Source organism: Dendropsophus ebraccatus, chromosome 13, assembly GCF_027789765.1.
Source record: "Dendropsophus ebraccatus isolate aDenEbr1 chromosome 13, aDenEbr1.pat, whole genome shotgun sequence".
Lineage (NCBI taxonomy): Eukaryota > Metazoa > Chordata > Amphibia > Anura > Hylidae > Dendropsophus > Dendropsophus ebraccatus.
The window spans coordinates 69211028-69226525 of NC_091466.1; positions in this window are offsets into that span (position 1 = coordinate 69211028).

Consider the following 15498-nt stretch of genomic DNA (forward strand, 5'->3'; position numbering starts at 1 on the left):
TTCAGTCAACTTTATTACCCCCTATGCCTTTCATTGTACTGGGTGAGGTGAAGTGGGAGGGAGATAGAGCTGGCTGAATCCCCAGCTAGAGTGTTCAGCAAAAACAGTAAATTTATTACAAGAAGTTAACTAGAAAGGATGTGGGACAGTGAAATCAACAAACCAAAAATGTTGCCTCAGAAGCAGAAGGACAGCATACAAGATCACAGAAAGGTTTTATCTACCAATATATAGGTGTGTCGGCTAAATAAATAAATAAAGTTGGCAATATAACTTTATTATACACAATGGGGAAGATTTATCACACTGGTGAAAAGTAGAACTGTCTCAGTTGCCCCTAGCAACCAATCAGATTCCACTTTTTATTCCTCACAGATTATTTGAAAAAAAAAAGTGGACTCTGATTGGTTGCTAGGGGCAACTAAGACAATTCTTCTTTACACCAGTTTGATAAAGCTGATAGATTTTTTGATAATTTATTTTTTTGTACATTGAGAGGCAGTCGTAAGAGTTGAGGTTGACATCAACCTCATCTGTCACCATGAACTTTATTGGGAACCACAGGGCTGCTCCATCACTGGTCCTGGAACAGTTACATATAATTAACATTAAAATAGATATTAGACTTTTCACTGTCTTATGTCTATGCTAACATGCATTAGCATAGGCATCACAGGAGGCTCGCTAGTGCTGCATGCATCAGTGCTAGCTATATGTATCTGTGCTTGAGTAGCCCTGCAGTTCCCGACACAGCTATTGGTGGCAGCAGGGGGCAGTGTCAACCCTTTCTGCTACCCTTCAATGTAGAAATCTTTTTTTTTTTAAATTCTATTTACTTTTTTTGAAATTAAAGGTATATTATATAATTTTAATAAATAAATATAGAAAAAATATATATTTTCCGTACATTGATATTTATTTGCATCCATTTGAATCGCCGGCCATAGACAGAACAGTGCCCGTATCCTTAGCTGTCCTACGTACTAGCTTTATAGACTGAGATGGAATATCGATGACTCCTTGCTGTCTGAAGGTTAACTAGGAGCTGAGTAACATGTGACGGCAGGTTCCAGTTACACACAGGGTTGGTTTGTATTCTATCGCCATGGAGACGCATAGGTCTGCATAGGAATTGTAAGACTCAGTCACCATTTATATAAATCAATCTATAATAAGCAATTATCGCCAACCATTTTTTCCCCCTAAACTATAGCCGATCCCAACCAAACACATGGCGGCTGTTTTCCGTCTCTTGGAGTTTTATGCTTGTTTAAACGATTGGTCTGCGTGAGCTCGAGTCCCTAAAATAAATCAACTAAAAAAAATATTCTAAAAACAACGTGACTCTGACATTAGTAAACCACAAGGGAGAGAATAATAGATAAAAATTAATAATGCATTAAATGCAAGCAAGACCGGAGAGGAGAGAGGTAAATTTTAACGCGATACCAATCCAGTCACTTAGGTGTGTGCAGGATGGTAAAGCGGATAAATATATCCCATGGATAAAAGTGCTCTAGAGATTTATGGATGAGCAGACAGATAAATTTTTACTTGCTGGCAGACAATAGTCTTTTTTTTTGGGGGGGGGGGAGTAATTTAAAAAAAATAATTCAAAAATTATTTGAAAAAATCAACTTTTTTTTTTTTCAAATGGCAGTTGTATAATGCAATATATGGAATCTGGAAAGCTATAGATAAGTGATTGTATCATGACCCGGTGCGAGGACCTTTCATGGAGAGACAAGGGGATGTCCCAGATCAGAGGATGATGGATTTATGCCCATACATTAGACACACTGCAGCTAATGATGTGAGAGGCTAATTTACAGAGGGGTTTCCACATTGCAGATGTCTTAAATATATCTATAGGGAAGCAATAAATCAGTCAACCGCTGGGCATGAACATAGGGCACTTTACATTTTGACAGTTTATTGACATATTACTTAACGGCGCTCGGAAAATCCAGAGAGAGTCAGGAGGTTAACAGCCTTTTTTTTATTTTTTATTTTGCAAACTATGTTGTTTAAAAATAAATAAATAAAAAATAATAATACCTTGAATAATTTTTATTTGCTTATTTATTTATTTATTTTTTTTATTTATTATTAAATTATTTATTTACTTTTATTTTTTTTGTTTTTTATTTTTACTCAAACCTTTTCAACAAATGTAAATGAATTTCCTACTAGTAAATTCATTTCAACAAATGTAAATGAATTAGTACTAAAGAAACCGTATTTTCCAGCGTATAAGACGACTTTTTAACCCCAAAAAATCTTCTTGGAAGTTGGGGGTCGTCTTATACGCCGGGTATGGTCGCCCTATACGGTGGGGGAGCTCAAAAATGGCTCCATCCCCACCGTAGGGGGCGACCAGTATAAAAAAAAAAAACAGTTAACTCACCTAGGGCCTGTTCCCGGCATAGGCTGCCGGAAGAGCTTCGGGAGAATGACAGCGGCTCCAGAAGTACCTGAAGCCTCTATCATTCTCCCTAAGCCCTCCTGGCAGCCGAGCGTCTCCGAGCTTCTCCGATGAAAGGCTCGGCTGCTTGGGAGAGCTTTGGGTATCCCCGGCGCAGACAATCTTCAGTCAGGGGTCCTCTTATACGCCCAGTCGTATTATACGCTGGAAAACACAGTAGTTTACAGAATATTGTTGTTACCTAATTCCCAAAACAGCAGATATGGTGTCGGCACTGATCCAGTTGTTGGACAAAGCTTTGGACCTCAGCGTGGTGCTCCCACGTGCGGCTACATTCTCCTATCGTGCTCATGCATGTAAGTGTAGAACAGTTCTCACAGTAAGGCTATGTTCATACTGCGTATGCGTGCGGATGCGTACGAACCGCGAACATACGCCCCTAGTACAGTTATGCTTCCCTAGCTTGTTTCGAAGCGATCTGAGGCAGGTCATTTACTTGGAAATCTTCGCCCGGCCCCGTAAACCACACAGAACCTTTTGGATCGAAAAATCAAGTTCAATTTGGCTGAAATAAGTTCTCCGTACGGGACCGCATGGAAATCCACGGCCGTGAGTTTCAACATTTCCGTCCTCAAACAATGGTCTTGTTCATTTTTCACGGCGCCGTATACGATCCGGCCGTAAGCTCATACGTAGTGTGCATTGTGCGGGCGTATATCGTATACTTTCAAGCGAACGCATCAACCTCAAAACTACGTGCGTATATTCGCGGTTCGCGCTACGGCTGGAAACATGCGCAGTGTGAACATAGCCTAAAAGAATACGATGACGGTAATGCTCACTGATATCGGTAATATGATGCTTTATTCGGACAAACAGGTATGTATAGCAGGTGCTTTCCTGTAATCAAGGAGTGAGGACCGTTTCACGTATAACAATGTTTCTTCCGCCAGAAGAAGAGCTGTTATACGGGAAACAGCCGCCTTTATCACACTCTTTTACTGTATAGTTTTTTGTGGATTTTTTAAGGTTTGTAAAAAAAAAAAAAAAATAAACCATGAAATTCAAGTATGACTTTTATGACTTGCCTAACTTTTATTATGAATAGTACTGTGGTCCAATGGTCCCAAAGGAAACATACTTACAGTCCCTATTCCCCCGCCACTGTCACTGACATGTCCCTTCTGGGCAGTGCAACCTTGCATTGGCTACGGCACAAGGACTTGCCCACTTAGCCAATCACTAGCCTCAGTGCTCTCCCACCTCAGCCAATGACTGGTCTTTGTGTTGGCATCAACAGAATGAAATATTGTGCAGTGGAGACCCCCATACAATGCAAATTTTTTTTCTCCAATACTTTATTATTCCCTGTGGTGGCGCTATATAAAAAATTAGCACTTCCGTCCAGGTATTCCCATAGACTACAACTAAATGATCCCAGTGAGGGGGGGGGGGGACATATTGTGATTAGCCTATTGCAGGGTACCTGTCTAACAAGTAAGACCCCTGTAACCCCTTTAGCAAGGTCCCAAATTGCTTATTAACCCATCCCGATTCTTCCTCTTTTCTCCCTTCGTTGCGGCTCCCTCGGTTTCTCTCCCATCAGCTGGCATTTTTCTAAACTTTCCATGAATTGCCAGTGAGCGTGGTAAAGCACTAATCAAAAGGGGGCGGAGGGTCAGGCATATTTGCCATAGGGAAAATCATCTTGTTAAGGTGATTGTAGTTTTTGTATAAAAGACTACTTAACCTCAGAGAAACTGAAATTCACAAACTTCGTCTTCTTTTATGATGCTGGGATTTCTATCTGTGAAGGTTGCAAGGAGCTCTTTTATCTCATATTTAAGACTTGCTGACACTTCACGAGAGAGAGCCTTTGAAATCTATCGGAGACGTCTCTTCACTTCAGAAAGGTGTGATGGGAAAGGGGTAACCTGGAGGAGGCATGTGGAGATCATGTGTGGTTAGAGACGACTGGTATGTATAATATAGGGAAACTCCGCAGTAGACTCCATCCTAAGATGTTATTGAACTGAAATGTATGATACTTCACATAGTAATCCATGTAATGGAAGGCGTGTAGTCACATGGGAAATGTCTCTCTCTAAAGGAAAATTATCATTAGAAAATAACCGATTATTTAAGGGGGCTATTTCAGGATTAAATATATATATGTTAAGGTTGACTAGAATTTTATGTTACAGATGCCGGCAGGTGAAATAAAAATTGGAAAAAAAAGGTATACTCACCTACCCTGATCCCTTGCAGCTGTGCAACATTCCCAGTCCCCAGCTGTATTAGATACTTCCTTGTTTGGTCGCAGTCAGCCAATCACTGGCTACAGCAGTGTCTGTGATTGGCTGAGAGGAACTAGGAAGAAGCCAAAAGACTTTGGACCAGAATATTCAGCAGCAGCTGCAGGGGATCAGGGTTGGTGAGTATACTGTCTTTTTCTTTTATACCATCAGCAGGCATCTGTAAAAAAAAAAAAAAAAAGATTAATATATATATATATTAATCGGTGTTTGGACACCCAGGACCCTTACTGTTAAAAAAAAAGTTGTTTGAGGCCATTGTTTTCACACAATGTCAAAATGACTGCTGTTTTTATTGGACGGCCGTTAATAGACAAAAACGTCTGTCATTTTGATGGTGTGTGAACATAGTCTAAAAGTGACAGTGATACTTATAGACACTTCCAGTGAAGTGATGTAATCATCTATGCGGCTGCCGAATGTCGAAATATATCCAACTGGTCTGTACATTATTTTCTAGGAACGTTTCTTAAAGGGAATCTGTCTCTGGGTTTATTTCACCTTAAATGAAGGCAGCATAAACTAGTGACAGAAATGCTGGACAGATCGGTATATTACTTACATTATTCTGTTCAGCTGTTCTTCTAATATGCAGGAGAATAGGATTCTTGCCACACCCCTCCCCGCCCTCCAGCTGCTGATTGACAGGTGACTGCCTATACACAGCATGGATAGATAACTGCCAATCAGCAGCTGGTGAGCGGAGTTTTCTGCTTCTCATGAATATCCAGGACTACTGGGCTCATGCACATAATGAAGAGGTCTACTTATTGTCCATGTTATTCAGGAGGATATATCTAGATCAGCTGCAGAGAACAATGTAAGTGATACATCATTCTGTTCAGCTACTATAAAAAATGGTGAAAAATGTTTTCTTTGAAATTAGCTGGTGTCAGAAAATTAAAGAGATTTGTAAATTACTTCTATTTAAAGAATTTCCAGTCTTGCAGTACTTACCAGCTGCTGAATGCCCTGCAGGAAGTGGTGTATTCTTTCCAGTCTGACACAGTGCTCTCTGCTGCCACCTCTGTCCAAGTCAGGAACTCTCCAGAGCAGTAGAGGTTTTCTATGGGGATTTGCTGCTGCTCTGGACAGTTCCGGACATGGACAGAGGTGGCAGCAGAGAGCACTGTGTCAGACTGGGAAAAATACATCACTTCATGCAGGACATACAGCAGCTGATAAGTACTGGAAGACTTGATATTTCTAAATAGAAGTATTTTACAAATCTCTTTTACTTCCTGACAACAGTTTATTTGAAAAAAATCAATAAAAAGCAATAAATAAAAATAAATGAATAAATAACTGGAGTTTCAGGGCTTTATTTCGCAGTTAACATCTGGTTATCCGGCACATTGTTGCCACCTAGGCTGGGTTCACACTACGTTTTTACAATCTGTTTCTTCCATAAAACGGATGAAAAAACGGATGAAAAAAATGGATGCAATTGTGTGCATCTGTTTTGATCTGTTTTTCCATTGACTTTCATTATAAAAAAAAAGGTATCAAAACCGATCCGTTTTTTTTTTTTTTTTTTTTTTTTTTGAACCGAAACAAAAATGAGGTTGACCACGTTTTTGCGTATGTAAAAAAAAAACGGAATCAATTTTTTTTTTTTTAATAATGGAAGTCAATGGAAAAAACGGATCAAGACAGATGCACACAATTCCATCAGTTTTTTACAAAAAACGGATGAAAAAACAGATCAGAAAAACGTAGTGTGAACCCAGCCTTACTTAAATATTAAACTTGACCATAAGGTATAAAACGTGTGAAACAACCGAACTCCATCCTAATTCCCCATCATCAGGAGTTTCATGTAAGTCGGAGTGTTTTAGAATCGCGACCCCCCCCCCCCATCTTTTTTGCATTTTTATTCGGTATAGCAGCGAGGAACGGATAAATCCATTTCCAATATTTCACGGCCTCGGCGGCAATGTATCTTCTGATCTGCAATATCTGAAATTTAAAAATTGCATTTTAATGTTCCCAAAATGAATGTTGAGTGAGGTGTTTTGCAAACAACATACATTATGTGCTGTATCTCTCTGTGATTAAAATTCCTGCCGGCCGGTGATGAATATATAGTAGGTGAAGCCCGGCCTGATATTGTCTTGTAGAAATGCATGGCTTATCAGATCCAGCGTGTCACCGGCTTTATGAGCAAAGTCATCCACCGCTCAGGATGAAAGACCACCGCCACTCACTTAGTGACAACAATGGAGCGCTTATTACATCATCATTCATCTACATGTGTCACCCCACCTTATAGATGTAGGCAAGGGATTCATTTTGTAGGTAACAGTTTACCCACAATGCCGTGCGTCGGCTGGCGCTACATAAGGTAGTTCTCCATTTTCCTGCTTGTAGAATAGTAGTGGGTAAAGGAGTAAAGGAGGTTATAACGCTTAGTTATTACATTTCTGGTTAAAGGGGTACTCGGGTGAAAAAAAATATATATTTTTAAGTTAACTGGTGTCAGAAAGTTATATGGATTTGTAATTTACTTCTACTTAGAAATCTTAAGTCTTCCAGTACTTATCAGCTGCTGTATGTCCTACAGGAAGTGGTGTATACTTTCCAGTCTGACACAGTGCTCTCTGCTGCCACCTCTGTCCATGTCAGGAACTGTCCAGAGCAGCAACAAATCCACATATAAATTCTCTCCTGCTCTAGGCAGTTCCTGACATGGACAGAGGTGGCAGCAGAGAGCACTGTGTCAGACTGGAAAGAATACACCACTTCCTGCATAACATGCAGCAGCTGATATTTTTTCATCTGGAGTACCCCTTTAAGAAAACACAACATTTGGAGGAAATTCCACCTACCTGCTTTCTATCTATCTATCTATCTATCTATCTATTGATGTATCTATCTATCTATCTATTGATCTATCATCTATCTATTGATCTATTATCTATCTATCGATCTATTATCTATCTATTTATTGATTATTTATCTATCTATCTCTCTAACTATCTATTATCTATCTATCTCCTATCTATCTATCTATCTATCTATCTATCTATCTATCTATCTCTCTCCTATCTATCTCCTATCTATCTATCTATCTATCTATCTATCTATCTATCTATTTATCTATCTATCTATCTATCTTCTATCTATCTATCTATCTATCTATCTATCTTCTATCTATCTATCTCCTATCTATCTATCTATCTATCTATCTATCTATCTATCTCCTATCTATCTATCTATCTATCTCCTATCTATCTATCTATCTATCTATCTATCTATCTCCTATCTATCTATCTATCTATCTATCTATCTATCTATCTCCTATCTATCTATCTATCTATCTATCTATCTCCTATCTATCTATCTCCTATCTATCTATCTATCTATCTATCTATCTATCTCCTATCTATCTATCTATCTATCTATCTATCTATCTATCTATCTATCTATCATCTATCTCCTATCTATCTATCTATCTATCTTCTATCTATCTATCTATCTATCTATCTATCTATCTATCTATCTATCTATCTCCTATCCATCTATCTACTATCTATCTATCTATCTATCTATCTATCTCCTATCTATCTATCTATCTATCTATCTATCTATCTATCTATCTCCTATCTATCTATCTATCTATCTCCTATCTACCTATTATCTATCTATCTATCTATCTATCTATCTATCTATCTATCTATCTATCTATCTATCTATCTATCTATCTATCTCCTATCTATCTATCTATCTATCTCCTATCTATCTATCTCCTATCTATCTATCTCCTATCTATCTATCTACCTCCTATCTATCTCCTATCTATTTCCTATCTATCTATCTATCTATCTATCTATCTATCTATCTATCTATCTATCTATCTATCTATCTATCTAAATATTTTAATGTAATTGATGCATACACACAAATATTCTGCCCATCTATAATACATACACATCATTATATATATACACCTCTCCCACCAATATCTTTCTTATACAGCATATTATGCATCATACAACTACATTATAATATATCATATACAGACATCACTGGAATAGACCGAGGACTGATACTTAGCATTAAATAACATTAACCATTGGGCGGCAGAATAGCTATTGGTATTAATATTTAAACACATTGTCAAAGATCATCAAAGATGTCTTCTCGGATGGATCACATGACCCGGAATCCGGCTCTTTTTATTTTTTGTTGTAAGACCATATGGCATTTTCCTGCATGGGAACCTTTGATGGTGAAGTCACAAGGGACGTCTTTGAAGGCTTCAGAGTTTGCGCTGGACTGACCTGGCCAGGAGAGGTCTCCAGCTGGTTTCAAGGAACCAGCGACCGTCTGTGAATCCATCTTTACAGCCGCGGCTCTACGGAACAAGTGTGTGAATGACATATGTGGGGCGTGCCCTCAGCCCTTCACATTCGATATAGCTCATAAATGATTACCTGGACCCATATGGCAATAATTCCCACACTTCTGAGAGCCGTCAAAATTGGATCCATAACCCCCCCCCATTTCCTTCTATCTTACGGAATTTTTTGTATAAATTCTAAAAAAAAGTTTTTATTTTTTAGTATAAATTCTAAAAAAGTTTCAAAAATTTCTTTAAAAACTCTGTTAATATAAATTATAAAAAAAAAAAAAAAAAATTAAAAAATTTCTTTGGAATCTTTTAGTATCAATTCTAAAAGAAAAAAAAAGTTAAAAAAATTTCTTTGGAATCTTTTAGTATAAATTCTAAAAGAAAAAAAGTTTCAAAAATTTCTTTCAAATTTCAAAAAGAGAAACTAAAAACTTAAATGTGACGGCTTCGAGGTACCAGGAGACGTGCGGTGCCTGGTACCTTAAGAAGATAAGTCTGAGAACATAAGTGGGCTTGAATTTTAATTCGCCGAATGGCACATTGGAGGGAGGGGGGGTGAAAAAAAAAATGCTTTTGAATCCGGCCGAGCGGAGATTTTTAACGGAGGAATAGAAAATGACGTTCTCCTTTGTTTTTGATGATAACGTTTGATTAGAAATTGGTCCGAGATTCCCAGTGCTGCGCGGAGACCACCGAGGTCATTGTCAAGGACACAACAGTCAATTAGTATGCAGATCAGAGGCGGCGAGTTCAAAGGTATTGTTCCAATTCAATCACATTAGCCAGACCAGTAATGAAGAAACGACATGACCTTAATCAGAGAGCCTGAGCCACACACTGTCGCTGCCGCCACCGCCGCCACCACCGCCACCGCTGCGGGGTTACAGGGATTTATTGCATTTTACATTATACTTAAGCTTCGCCCCTACCTGCAAGAAATATGGTGTTGACATAGAATTCAGGGATGTTAATAAACAGGCGTAGGCTGAAAACACGGTCACTGTAGCCGTACAAGATCCAGGACTAGTGCACTGTAAGACCCCCCATCCTGAGGCTCATAGGGCAGGGGTGCGGAGATCACTATGTGGGGTGCACAAAACTGAGCTTCCTTCTTATGGGACCTCCTTGTTTTACAATGGCCGAGCTGTCTGGAACAGCATTTAAAGATAGGCTTTACAGCAAGTCCCATACACATAGGCAACAATAGATAGGAGTAGGTGTATTGACATGAATGGGAAAGGTCTGGGCTGTTTGACCATTACAGGAAGGGGGAGGCTGAGCTGTGAGCATCATCTATTGTCTCCTAGATCTACTGGTATCACATTTTGCTGCAAAGATAACTTTCCAGAGATTATTTAAACATCGTGGTGGAGATTTATCAAGTATGCTGAGTTCAAGTACACCGATCTTAAATTAGGCCCCGCCTCCAACTGCCCCGCCAGATTGACTAAGAAGAGTATGCCTCTGCGCCTGCTACGACAGTATCTGAGCAATATATGGTGGTGTTATCTGAGTAGTGTATGGTAGTATTATCTAAGCAGTGTATGGTAGTATTATCTGAGAAGGTAGTATTATCTGAGCAGTGTATGGTGATATTATCTGAGCAGTATAAAGCGGTATTATCTGAGCAGTGTATGGGGGTGTTATCTGAGCAGTATATGGTGGTATTATCTGAGCAGTATATGGTGCGGTTATCTGAGCAGTATATGGGGATATTATCTGAGCAGTGTATGGTAGCATTATCTGAGCAGTATATGGTGGTGTTATCTGAGTAGTGTATGGTAGTATTATCTAAGCAGTGTATGGTAGTATTATCTGAGAAGGTAGTATTATCTGAGCAGTGTATGGTGATATTATCTGAGCAGTATAAAGCGGTATTATCTGAGCAGTGTATGGGGGTGTTATCTAAACAGTATATGGCGGTATTATCTGAGCAGTATATGGTGGTGGTATCTGAGCAGTATATGGGGATATTATCTGAGCAGTGTATGGTAGCATTATCTGAGCAGTATATGGTGGTGTTATCTAAGCAGTATATGATGATATTATCTGAGCAATGTATGGTAGCATTATCTGAGCAGTATATGGTGGTGTTATCAGGGCTATTAGCTATTAGCGCTCGTTTGAACCTCGTTCACCGCTCGCTGCCGCCGCTATTCAACGCGGCTGCAGCGAGCGGGTGAGTGCGGGAGGGGCGGCGGGGAGCTGCAGGGGGGCTGCCCGGGGGATCGCTGATCGTCCGGGCAGCCCATAGGATACAGCAGCGTCTGCTGCCGATGCTCCTATTCAACGGAGCGACGGCAGCAGATCGCTGTTATATCAGTCGCTTGTTTTTCAACATGTTGAAAAACAAGCGACTGCAACGATCAGCCGACATGAACGATGTCGGCTGATCGTTGCACTCTATTCCACGGAACGATTATCGTCCGTAGCGGTCGATATCGTCCGAAAACGAACGATAATCGTTCCATGGAATAGGGCCTTTAGACTGCAGAAACCAGATTAGACGGCAGGGGATTGAGGAATGTGAGTGTTTTTTTTTTTAACCCTTACCTCCCTGAGTTTATGTAAATCAAGGTCCGCCCAGACAAACCCTTTAAATCCCAATAGTCTTGTAAACAGTAGCTAAATTTTGGTAACAGGAGGCCAGCTTCATGCTTCTTATTACAAAAAAAGAGATCATTTATTAACAGGTCCTCTCTTCTTAGGTGACAATTACAATCCACTGCATGAATACAAACTATAGTATAATATTTTCCTGTCTAGCACAGATAGCGGGAGCTACAAGAGGTGGCCTCTTCACCTTGTCTGTACACGATACCTTAGTCCTCAATATATTTTTTAATCTCTTATTAAAGGCTTTCTATGGACCTTGCTCACTTTCCCTGAGTAAATGTAACCAATTTCCTAAGTAGAATTATGGTGCTCACATTAGAGTAATTCAGCCGGCTTGTCATGCACTCTTCAGAATGACACTGCATTTACATAATGATGACTTTGAGCACATGGAAACCTTCCTGCTGCCCGTGCCACCACTCCTCGCTGGCTTGCAATATATAATACATATGAATATTTTACATCTGTACATGTATAAATACTTTATACTAGAAGAGTATTGGGACTCTCTTGGGCTCCAATGCAAATCCTGTAACAGGGCCCCCAACTACCATAACATCACTGACTTTGTATAAGACGTTTGGGGTCTTTCTGCTGCTGGGAGTAAAACTAAACTATCCTCCTCCCCCCATTAAAAATCATAGGAAAAGCTTACATAAAATCTGCAGAATTTAGCAATAACAGCAAAGTAAACTGTATACCTCTATATAATACAATTTGCCACCTGAGGCGAGATACTCATCTCACCTCATGGCAGATACAGCCCCCTTCGTGGGGGACTTGGGCCTTGTTGTGACTTCTACCTCTGCACCCCCTACAGTTACAGTCTTATCCCTGTTGCACATACATATAATTCTCTCCCTTGTGGATGGGAACAAACCTTACCCCCTTTTGGGTCTCCTTTTGTGAACCATTTTGTGGGTCATATTTGTGGGTTTTGATGGTGAAAAATTGGCCATAAAAGGATTAATTTAATCTTATTTTTAATATAAAAAAGGGTCCAATATTCTCAAATGCACCTCCTGTACAATGGTCTGTATGTTCTATACAAGTATAAGAAAGTTCTGTATGGTAATAGTTTGCAACCATGTTCTATTGTTCCAATGCATCTAAAATAAGAAAAATTCAAATTTGAAAATCAAGATTTGAAAATGTCCAGTTTTGTGTGCAAAGCTCATATGAAGTCCTATGTGTCCCCATGGTTACAGACTACAAACAAACCTTGTGCAGTCTGAAGGTATGATCACACTGGTTTTTGTTAGTATTATATAACAGTAAAAAAAAGTCTATGTATAAAAAATAAAAAAACAGCCATTTTTTTTCCAACTACTTTTCAGTCAGTTTTAAATTACAGTTGTCAGTTTCCCCTTTTTCTTATTTGTTACTTTTCATCCTACGATTTATCTTCGGGGAGGAGCAAGTAATTTTTCAGTTGATTTATTAGAAATACAGATCACCAGGCAAATCTCCATACAGTTCAATGGAGCACATTATTTAACTGAGGGAGGGGGGAAAAACAGCCTTATTTTTCACTGTTTTACAGCCGTATTTTTAATTTTTTTAGTGTGTGTGAATCTATTTCTCTCTTCCTGGAATAGGCAACCATTGGTCCTCCAGCTACTACAGAACTACAATTCCCATCATGTTTTTGGCTGTTCAGGCAAGATGGAAGTTGTAGCTTTGCAACAGCTGGATGGCCGATGGTTCCTCGTTTCTGCTCTACTCCCTCTGATTCATCTTCTAGGAGGATCTGCTATCTGACTAACACATTACTGCAAGATCAGACTACACAAAGTTTGTTTGTAGTCTGTTGCCATGGAGACACATAAGTAAGCATGGGAGCTATATGCACAAAAATAGATTTAAAAAAAAATATGTGTTTTTTTTTTGTTTCACTTGTATTGGAGCAATAGAAATGACAAAAATAGTATATACAGCCTTTAGTTATACATTCTGCAGGACACAAATGATAGCATAATTCCTGCTATCCTGCCACCCTTAAAAGCTGCATGTGAAGTAATATTGGGTAGATGGATTGAGATTCATATGACATTTTGTATGCAGCCAGTAGAGGATGCACCTCCCTTAAGAATGACCGCTACCCCCAGACCATATCATTCAGACCGGGCCGAGGAATCACAGCCCCCATCCTCCTCTTCATCACTGTAACATATTGTGCGGCTTCACGTCTTTTTGCTTCTGCAGAGCCAGAACTTTTACAGCAATTGCACAAGACAAGAGCTGAGGTCTCGGATTTGCCTTAAGGCGTTGCTGTGAGTTGGGACAAAGATCTGGTTATTCTGCAACAAGATAACATCCAGAGACATTATTCCAGATTAAGGCGCGATATTCTATAAACGCAGGAGACGTGACCCATGAAGGGTGATTGGAGAGAGGGAAGAGAAGAGTCTTGTAATGATCTATATGTATGTGTTACAGTAAGATTCCTGTAGTACGGCACTGATGGGTTCTGGATTGTCAGGTGTTCTAGATTGTACGGGAAGGAGCCCATCAGGAAGGAAGGCAATGGGACACAAAGTAGGACTACACCTCTCTGATTCTACACTATACTGGTGGGATGGAGTGTTCTGGATTACTGGATGCTGGATTAAAGGAATTCATTGTATTTATTTACAATATAAAACATTTATATCTATTTGATTGGGCCAAATAATATATTATTGTGGTTGATAAGTATAGTATCTATCTATCTATCTATCTATCTATCTATCTATCTATCTATCTATCTATCTCCTATCTGTCTATCTATCTATCTATCTATCCCTGCCTATTTCTAATAATATGTCTGTATAATATTTATTTATTTATCTAGCTAGCAAATATCTATTCCTATGTAGTTTTCTATCTATCTGTCTGTCTGTCTATCTATCTATAAATTTGTCTACCTAACTTTGGATCTATCTTTCCTATCTATCGATCGGTTGATTGACCTATAATCTATCTATCTATCTATCTATCTATCTATCTATCTATCTATCTATCTGTCTTTCATATCTATCTATCTATCATCTATCTATCTATCTATCTATCTCCTATCTATCGATCTTCTATCTATCTATCTATCTATCGATCTCCTATCTATCTATCTATCTATCTATCTATCTATCTCCTATCTATCGATCTTCTATCTATCTATCTATCTATCGATCTCCTATCTATCTATCTATCTATCTATCTATCTATCTATCTATCTATCTATCTATCTCCTATCTATCTATCTATCTATCTATCTATCTCCTATCTATCTATCTATCTATCTATCTCCTATCTATCTATCTATCTATCTATCTCCTATCTATCTATCTATCTCCTATCTATCTATCTCCTATCTATCTCCTATCTATCTATCTATCTATCTATCTATCTATCTATCTATCTATCTATCTCCTATCTATCTATCTATCTATCTATCTATCTATCTATCTATCTATCTATCTCTTATCTAATCTCTCCATCCCCTCCTGCTCCTCATCCAGATTATTCCACCTCTCCCCACCTATAACCACTTCCCATCCCGTATTGCTCCTGATCTGACGCCCGATCATTGTTTTGATGCAGCAAAACCGCAGTCCGTAGAACATTCCGCCACCTCACTTTTTTTTTTTTGTCGTCACTACCTAAACAAAAAGTCATCGAATATTTAGTTTCAATAAATCCCGAAGTTCTAAAGAGAATGAGATGAAGTTCTTACTGTGTTATAAATGTAAGTGCTTTTTTTCCCTATAATAAAAGGTGTTTAAAAGGTTCTCTACAGCTTTAAACAGAAT